We start from the raw sequence: 10,000 nt of genomic DNA, 5'->3' as shown, positions 1-10,000 counted from the left end.
GCAGTATGAATATAGTGAACGGTTACTCAGCGCTTACAAAGCTCCCAAGTCATAGGTAAGCTTAAAGAATTAGAGTAGAAATTGGACTAATTAACCAGTAGATTTTTGACCAATCAAAACTTAAAATTTGTGACACACCCTCACACGTGCTCGGACAAACATATTTGGTTGTTTATAAACAGCAACGTGAATGAAATCGCCCTCTCTCTGATCATGGTTATTGTTTTTATACCGCCAGATGGGTGACTAGTTATCACACGATTTTCTCGATCAGAATTTAAACGGTTACATTTATACATAGTTTTCTGTGTTAGTTCTATTGATCAAGCGGTTTAACAGTGGGTATTTTATTGAGACACATACCATCGATAGTAAAACATGTGTAGTTTTCTGTGTCTACCAATCGCTACCATTGTTTACATTATGACGATTGTCCGAGAGGCGTGGTTATCTACCTGTTAATTGAATGAAAGGACAGAACCAGATTAGAAAAGAAGGCAGTAAATTTGCCCATGTGCATTTTATGGTGCTTAATCTGTAGAGGGGAATCGAATTCTCAAGACCTAAGCACCAGAAAAACACATCGAGTAGTGTCATAGGATGACACTCAATGACAGTAATATTATCAGCAGATAAAGGAGGAACAGGAGAGTATATCCCTCACCCTGACAAAAATATTATAGATAGTATGCGCTTGGCTAAGAAGCTCATAACATTGCCATCCGGAAGTATAACGGACCAAAACACAAAACTGTGTGTATCCATGAACGTGTATAGTCAGGTTAATACAGTTCAATGAGCATTACTCATAAACGCGGATGGCAAAAAACAATAACAAAGACCTGAGTGACGTCATCTTCGAACTATCTATAGGAAAATCGTCACATTCGTTACGATACAACCAACATTTTTCTTATTCAAATTACTCTTGTACATCATAAAATAATTTAAAGAAAATGAACAATGTGTTGTAGAGTATATTTTGCTAAAGAAATTATTTATCACAAAAACTTAATAGATACTTTTGTGTTTAAGTGATAACAATATACATTTTTGTGTGAGTTGGGTGTGAAGTTTTGGGGAAAATCTTGAAAATGGCTGGTAAGGAGAGAGTTAATGCTATATCAAAAACAAACCTGTCACGTGACTTCAAACGGAAACGCAACTGGCTAGATTATGTCACATTATCGAGTCAACCACATGACGTCTTTGTTTAATATCGGACAACAGTCTTTCTGCCATGTTTTTCCTTGGACTATGTTTTTTTTTTTTAATTTTATAGTGTTTTTTTTCATCTTGTACTAGTTTTCGGCAAATTTATAAAAATCAAAGCTGAAAACATCCTGCGACAGTGTCAGGGCCTTTCATTCCCTTCACAATGATTGGATTTTACTTACTGAGGCCAGTTTTGGCTACCCCACCCATGAATATTATGCCGTTGTCGGTTTGTGTCGGGTTGAATCTTAAAGAGTTACGTAACCTACGGAAAGGAAGCTTCGAGTAGTGGACTTTTGACTGAGGAAGTCACTCAAAAATATCAAACCTGGACTATGGTCGTTTTTGGGGTTTTTTTTCATTTGGCTCTTCTTATAGATAGAACGAAGATGACGTCACTCAAGCATTTGTTACTGTATCTTGCCATCCACGTTTGTGAGTGGTTCTCACTAAACTGTATCAACCACACTATAAAAGTTCATGGCTACACACAGTTTTGTGTGTTGGTCCGTTATACTTCAGGATGGCAATGTTATGAGTTTCTTAGCCAAGCGCATACTATCTATAAGCATTTTGACCATTTGATGGTGTTGTGCGGCCATATGGTCGGAAGATCCTAGGTTCGAGTCCCGCTCTGAGCGGCGCATAGTTAAGTCATTGGAAAAGGCTCTTTAACTCACATTCTCTCACCGTACTCAGGTGTAAAATGAGTACCTGGTCGTTAACATCATTGTTTATGTGGGGGGAAAATGTAATATCGCCCAACAGGCGTCATGTCTCGTCATACATGGTAAATGTTGCTGCTGGCTGGGAGCCCATTGTAAAGAGCTTTGAGCACGTTATATAGATAATGCGCTATTTGTGTTATCCGTATGTTGGGGTTTTTTTAATCTCACAACACACGTCAGCCGCACCAACACACAAAACTATGAGTATCCTTAAACCTTTATAGATAGTTCGAAGATGACGTCACTCAGGCCTTTGTTATTGTTTTTGCCATCCGCGTTTGTGAGTTGTTCTCACTAAACTGTATTAACCAGACTATAAAAGTTCATGGTTACACAGAGTTTGTGTGTTGGTCCCTTAGACTTCCGGATGGCAATGTTGTGAACTCCTTGGCCAAGCGCATTCTATCTATAGTCTGATCAATACAATTTAGTGAGAACTACTCATGAAAATGGCTATATATAGTTCGAAGATGACGTCGCTCAGGTCTTTGTTATTGTTTTTTGCCATCCGCGTTTATGAGTAATTCTCACTAAACTGTATTAACCAGACTATAAACAATCATGGTTACACACAGTTATGTGTGTTGGCCATTTATACTTCCGGATGGCACTGTTGTGAACTTCTTAGCCAAGTTCATACTATCTATAGATAGAATGAAGTTGACATCACTCAGCTCTTTGTTATTGTATTTTTTCATCCACGTTTATGAGTAATTCTCACTGAATTGTATTATCCAAACTATAAAAGTGTATGGTTACACAGAATTGTGTGTGTGTTGTTCCGTTATATTTCCCGATGGCAATGCTGTGAGCCTCTTAGCGAAGAGCATACTATCTATAGATAGAATGCGCTTGGCCAAGGAGTTCACAACATTGCCATCCGGAAGTATAACGGACCAACACACAAACTCTGTGTAACCATGAACTTTTATAGTCTGGTTAATACAGTTTAGTGAGAACAACTCACAAACGCGGATGGCAAAAACAATAACAAAGGCCTGAGTGACGTCATCTGCATACTATCTATAGAGAGTTAAGAAGCTCATAACATTGCCATCCGGAAGTATAACGGACCAACACACAAAACTGTGTGTATCCATGAACGTTTATAGATAGTATGCAGATGACGTCACTCAGGCCTTTGTTATTGTTTTTGCCATCCGCGTTTGTGAGTTGTTCTCACTAAACTGTATTAACCAGACTATAAAAGTTCATGGTTACACAGAGTTTGTGTGTTGGTCCGTTATACTTCCGGATGGCAATGTTGTGAACTCCTTGGCCAAGCGCATTCTATCTATAGTCAGGTTAATACAGTCCAGTGAGCATTACTCATAAACGCGGATGGAAAAAAATAATAACAAAGACCTGAGTGACGTCATCTTCGAACTATCTGTACTATAGATAGTATGCGCTTGGCTAAGAAGCTCATAACATTGCCATCCGGAAGTAAAACGGACCAACATACAAAACTGTGTGTATCGATGAACGTTTATAGTCAGGTTAATACAGTTCAGTGAGCGTTACTCATAAACGCGGATGGCAAAAAAACAATAACAAAGACCTGAGTGACGTCATCTTCGAACTATCTATACGATATTAGAAGTAAAAGAAATCCAGGGCAAAATTGAAAAGGCGTTTTGTTAGAAGAGTATGGCGTCTCTTGTGTTTGATTCGTCTCGAGACTCTGTCTGGATCTGCTTTTCAAACAAATACATTGTATGGAAATCCCTCATCGTCTAGTGTTTCAATGAACCCGTAATACCTTGATTCCACTTTATTATTTATGAAGCCTGTTGTTTTCTTGACATGACAGTATCAATTTTTTCATCATCATCATCGTCGTCGTCGTCGTTGTCATTACCATCATCACCGCAATCTTCAATCGAGTCCTGCTCCGACTCCTCTTCCTCCTCATCTTCCTTCTCCTCATCATATCATCTTTATCATCATCCTACCCATCGTTTTTAATGTTGGAATCTATGGACGTTTTGACATAGTAGTAGTGGTGGGTAGTGTTAAGTTAGTAGTAAGTAGTATAGTAGTGTAGTAGTAGTAGTAGTAGTAGTAGTAGTAGTTAGTAGTATAGTAGTAGTAGTAGTATAGTAGTAGTAGTAGTAGTGAGTGTGTGTGGTGGTAGTAGTAGTAGTAGTAGTAGTAGTAGTAGTAGTAGTAGTAGTAGTAGTGTAGTAGTAGTAGTAGTAGTATGTAGTAGTAGTAGTAGTAGTTAGTAGTAGTAGTAGTAGTAGTAGTAGTTAGTAGTATAGTAGTAGTGAGTAGTAGTAGTAGTAGTAGTAGTAGTTAGTAGTAGTAGTAGTAGATGTAGTAGTAGTAGTAGTATGTAGTAGTAGTAGTAGTAGTAGTAGTAGCAGCAGTAGTTAGTAGTAGTAGTAGTAGTGAGTAGTAGTAGTAGTAGTAGTAGTAGTAGTAGTAGTATAGTAGTAGTAGTATAGTAGTATAGTAGTAGTGTAGTAAGTAGAGTAGTAGTTAGTAGGTAGTGTGTAGTTAGTAGTAGTAGTAGTAGTAGTAGTAGTAGTAGTAGTAGTAGTAGTAGTAAGTAGTAGTAGTAGTAGTATTAGAAGTAGTAGTAGTAGAAGTAGTAGTAGTAGTAGTAGTAGTAGTGTAGTAGTAGTAGTTCCTATTTGTTGTTGTTGTTGTTGTCGCGAGGTCCCAGGTTTGAGAGTTTTTGTCAAGGTGACAATCTTTTAAATCGATCGATATTTGAAGGTCGAGTTTTCTGGCCATATTTATAAATACGTGACTTTCCAGAGTACGACAGTTAACTAGGTCAGGAACTAAAAATTAAAATATAGGGAATGAGATTAGCGGAAGAGTAGCGTCCCTTGATTCGACGTCACCGGCGGAGAAGTTATTTGAAAACAAACCAACTAAAAGCCAAGCGCTCCAAATGCAAAATTTATTATTCATATTTCTGCACAAAAATGCATATCATAATCAACGTTATGCATTTTTGTACAGAAATGTGAATAATAAATTTTGTATTTGGAGCGCTTGGCTTGTAGTTGGTTTGTTTACAAATAACTTCTCCACCGGTGACGTCCAATCAAGGGACGCTACTCTTCCGCTAATCTCATTCCCTATTATCTCTAAACTTTTAACCATCTGGTTCACCCCGACATACCACTAGATTGAGGCGATAGGACACATTTCTTTCGCCCACTGGCTACCGTGAGTGTAAGCAGAGCGAATGTAAAATCTAATCAATTTGACTACAAAATCAACAGCAAATGGACTGTTTTGACGACAGGCAGACAGGCAGACAGGCAGGCAATCACATCATTTTCCAAAACTCATTTTACCACTTTCTCTCACTTCAAAAACAAAAGGGCTATCAAAGTTTCGTTCAGCGCCCCCAACATCAAAACTAAAATCTCGTTCACCTTTCTACCTATCAAAGAAAGAAAACTACAACACGCAAGAAGCCTGGTGCGAGGAATGGAAAAGGAATAAACCAACAGGAGGGGAACTAATTGAAGATCCCTGTAAAAGTCTCCCAGGTCTACAGGATCAACCAAGAAAATATGGGTAGCTGCAAATAGACTACGGTCAAAACATACAAGAACAGCTGCCAACATGCACAAATGGGGGCTCCAAGAATCACCAACATGCCCAAAGTGCAACCAAGCACCCTTATATGCAAACCACCTCGTACTAGATTGCCCAGAGACAAAACTTGAAGGGGGATTTGAAACCATCAACAAATGTGATGATGACTTCAGAACCTGGATTGATACCTTGAACATAAAAGTGTAGCCGAACGATACTACTACTACTACTAGATAGTGCAGAACTGCTGCTTACTTGGAATTGGAAAAATTCGTAGTTTTGAGCTGTAATAACTCTAGTAGATATTTCAACTATCATTTAAAATGACCAATTTGTGTATAAATACATTAGATTAATGCTTTAAACTCCTTTATATACTAGCTCAGGCACCAAAACTTCGTTTTAAATAAGTTTATTAAATTTAAGATTTTTATATAATTGTCACCAAAGAATAAAAGAACTATCAGGGAAAAGGAAAAGCAAAGCAGCAGGAAGTTGTATCCAAAACAAACAAGGGGAACTGCTATTTGAAGAACAACATATAGAAAGCCGATGGGTAGAATACATAGGCGAACTGTACAATGATCCAAATAGAAATGAACCACCACTGAAATTCAAAGAACCATTAAGCGGACCAAACATCACCAAAAGTGAAATTGAACATTCCATGGAACGAATGAGGGATGGTAAAGCAACAGGCCCTGATGAAATATCTGTAGAGGTATTAAAAAGCCTTGGAGATCTAGCAATTGATGAACTTCACATATTATTCAACAATATATACAATACTGGGAAAATTCCAGAAGATCTCTGTAACTCTATTTTCATAGCAATACCAAAGAAAGCAGGTGCAGTCAGATGCGAAAATTTTAGAACTATAAGTTTAATAAGCCACATCAACAAAATACTGTTGTGTATAATTATCAACAGGCCAAGGAATAAGATTAACCCCGAAATCGCAGAAGAACAATATGGATTCCAACCTGACAGAGGGACAAGGAACGCAATATACCTCCTCCGTGTTTTAAGTGAAAGAGCTATACAGGTTCAGACCCCACTATACCTCTGTTTTGTCGACTACAAAAAAGCTTTTGATAGAGTACGCCACGAAGAAATACTAAAACAACTGCACTCCATTGGCGCTGATGAGAAAGACCTCAGACTCATGCAAACATTATACTACACCCAGCAGGCATCTATCAAAATCGGAAACTCTACAGGAAATTCCATTCCTATTAAGAAAGGAGTCCGTCAAGGGGTGTTGCCTCACCAGATCTGTTTAATCTATACCAAGAAACAATCATGAGGGGCATAAATAATATGGAGGGAATAAAAGTAGGAGGTCACAACATAAATAATATAAGATACGCAGACGATACGGTACTCATTGCAACATCAGAAATCCAACTTCAAAAGATTGTTGACAAAGTGGTAGTAGATAGTGAAGCCAAGGGAATGGAAGTGAATATCACCAAAACGGAATGCATGGTAATACAGAAAAACCCCGAAAACAACAACACCTGCAATATAACGATTCACGGCGAGCAACTTACCAACGTAGAAAGTTTTAAATACCTAGGTTCAATAGTGACAACAGATGGAAGATGTAACCGAGACATACGAGCAAGAATAACTCAAGCCAAACAGGCCTTCATGGACCTGGGAAACATTTTGAAAAACAAACAGATGTCGTTCGGGATTAGATTCCGAGTCTTGAAGTGCTACGTGTGGCCAATCTTGTTATACGGATGCGAAAGCTGGACTACAAATGCAGAAACACAAAAGACATTGAAGCTTTTTAAATGTGGTGCTTGAGAAGGATGCAGAGAATATCGTATACTGCACACAAAATGAACGAAGAAGTGCTAAAACAAACATACCAACAAAGGAAACTAATGCCCTTAATAGTGGATCGACAACTATCCTTTTTCGGACACATAGTAAGGAAAGATAAGAATGAATACCTGGCAAGTTGTGGAAAAATACCTGGTAAACGCGCCCGGGGGAGACAAAGAAAAACACTCATAGACCAACTGAAGGGCTTCACCAACCTAACAATCCAAGAGCTGTTTGAAAAAGCAAGAGACAGGGAGGAATGGAGAGAGATAATTCATGCAGTATCCGAAGCCTGGACCAGGCATGGAACCAAGAAGAAGAAGAATATAATTGTCAATTAGGACCAAAAAATTCGTATTTATACGAAATTTTCGTATTTGTAGGCAAGTCTGCTATTGTCATGCTTCATGCTAAACCTCTGTCAAAGCCTTTTTATAATGAGGATAGCACATTTATCATTGTCTTTAAAACAACGAAATGTCAACAGAGTTTCTGCTTTGTTTTGATAAAAAAAAAGACTTTTTTTTGCCAGATAACGATTTTTACTTGAATTATGGATAAATATAGTTGAACCCGTGTTTGTCATAAATATATTTAACCTAAGACTACTGAAGAAGTTAAGAATGGAGATTGTCTTAAATTGATATACTATATACTTATAGTACATTCTGTTTTCTCCTTCTCATTCGTTGCATCTGTTTCGGTCATATAAAACGAAATGTCTGTATAAAGAAATGTAACATTATGCATGGTCCTAAAGAGTTCGCTATACGTGAGCTGGAATGCGCGATCGATGAAAACGTTTTCATGGCTAAAAGAGAAAAGGCATCTTGTCATTTTAAGGCTGCGATTTGAAAGCATAAAACGTTGAATGTGATTGCTTTAAAAGCTTTAATTGGTATCGCATTGAAATACTTGATGATAATATGACCGTAACTAAACGTTTTTATCGATCAACTCGGAATTTTCCAGGGAAATATTGATGACGATTCCTTTGTTTGTTTTTATTATAAGAGTTAAACGTTTCTTGAAAGTAGAGATGGCCGAAACCATGGAGAAAGAATTAAAGGAAGCAGGCCTGTCCTGGAATACAGCCACCGCAAAATCAGCCGATCGCAAAAAAATGGAGATGTCTGGTGGATGCCCTATGTGCCTCAAGGCCCGAAGAGGATTAAGTGTAAGAGATGGCCCAATGGATAAGACATTACACTTCCACCCCGAGGAACTCAGATTCGAGTCCAGCTGTTGGCATGATGATCATTAAAAAAAAAACTCAGTCTTCCTCGAATGGGAATCGAACCTCAGACCCCCTGATCTAGTAATCAAGAGGCCTGAGGTTCGATCCCCAGCCGAGGAAGACTGATTTTTTGGGATGCTGGTTTTGTTTACTTGTATTTTTATTCCCTGCTTTGTCTTGCACTGTTTTATACACACACTTTTTCAGATATTTATCTTACACCAGTGCCTTCTCTCTAATTTTTCACGATGATGACAGTAGTACGTTAATATAATACGGCGCGAACTTCTATTGTGAAAGCGTAAAAGCGTTTTATTATTTGATATGGCATTCATCATTCACTTGTCCAAATCAACTAGACAATTATCATTCATACATCTTAAGAGCAATACAAAAAATACATTTCTCCGACGTATACTTATTTGCAGGTCTGAATAACCCAAATTCTTATGGTCTCATTGTTGTAATGAAAATACTCTCAAAAAACAAAAGCAAAATATTGAGCATGCACAATAGTAAATCCGGCCCATAATTGCGTTTGGTTATCAGACCTGCAAATATGTACACGTCGCCTTTCCCAATAACACACACACACAAACCCATTAATCCACTCAACATTTTACTAACACTCTTCTTCAAGTATCAAGTCTGTGCCAGACATCGGTGATCATGGTACGCCATTCATCTCTCTGATCAGATATTAGTAACAAAGACATTTTAAAAAACATTATAGGACAAAACCATTTGAATTCATTTATTTGTTTTGAACTGGTTGACCCCGTTAGATCGGGCAAAAATAAGTGTCTTTAATTACGTAACAAACCACTGTCATAATTTATCAACGCTTGAAACATCCTGGTGATAATATGTGCGGCTATGTGGTCTAGTCGTATGAACACTCGCTTTCGGATTGGAAAGTTCTGGGTTCGAGCCTCGCGCTCGGCGCAGAGTTGAGTCATTAGAAAAGGCTCTTTACTCCAATTCGCTCACCGTACCCAGGTGTAAAAATGAGTACTTGGCCGTTAACAGCGGTTGTCTTTGTCCGAAAAATTGTAATATCGCCTAGCAGGCGGCATGTCCCGTCCTACATATTAAAAGTTGCTGTTGACCAGGGACCCCTTGTAAAGCGCGTTGAGCACATTTAGTGGATGTTGCGCTATATAAAGCTCAATTTTAGATTTATAATACAATATAAAACAAAAAGACCGGTTCAAATAGAGAACGAGTGTAGAGGAGTGATCTGACCTAAAAGTTCTCTGACTGCTCAAACTACGCGGATATATTTACAGGTCTGATTACCGAGTGCAATTATGGGCTTGATTTATTATATTTGTGTTGATTTGAGAGCACAAGTTCGATTACAACGTATCCATAGCAATTCGGATGATATGGCCTGCAAATTAATACAAGTCGATCAAAA

The sequence above is a fragment of the Berghia stephanieae genome, chromosome 2 (genome assembly GCF_034508935.2).
Source record: "Berghia stephanieae isolate SIO BIC M18660-M18661 chromosome 2, UCSD_Bste_1.3, whole genome shotgun sequence".
Taxonomy (NCBI): domain Eukaryota; kingdom Metazoa; phylum Mollusca; class Gastropoda; order Nudibranchia; family Aeolidiidae; genus Berghia; species Berghia stephanieae.
This window is presented reverse-complemented; position numbering follows the sequence as displayed.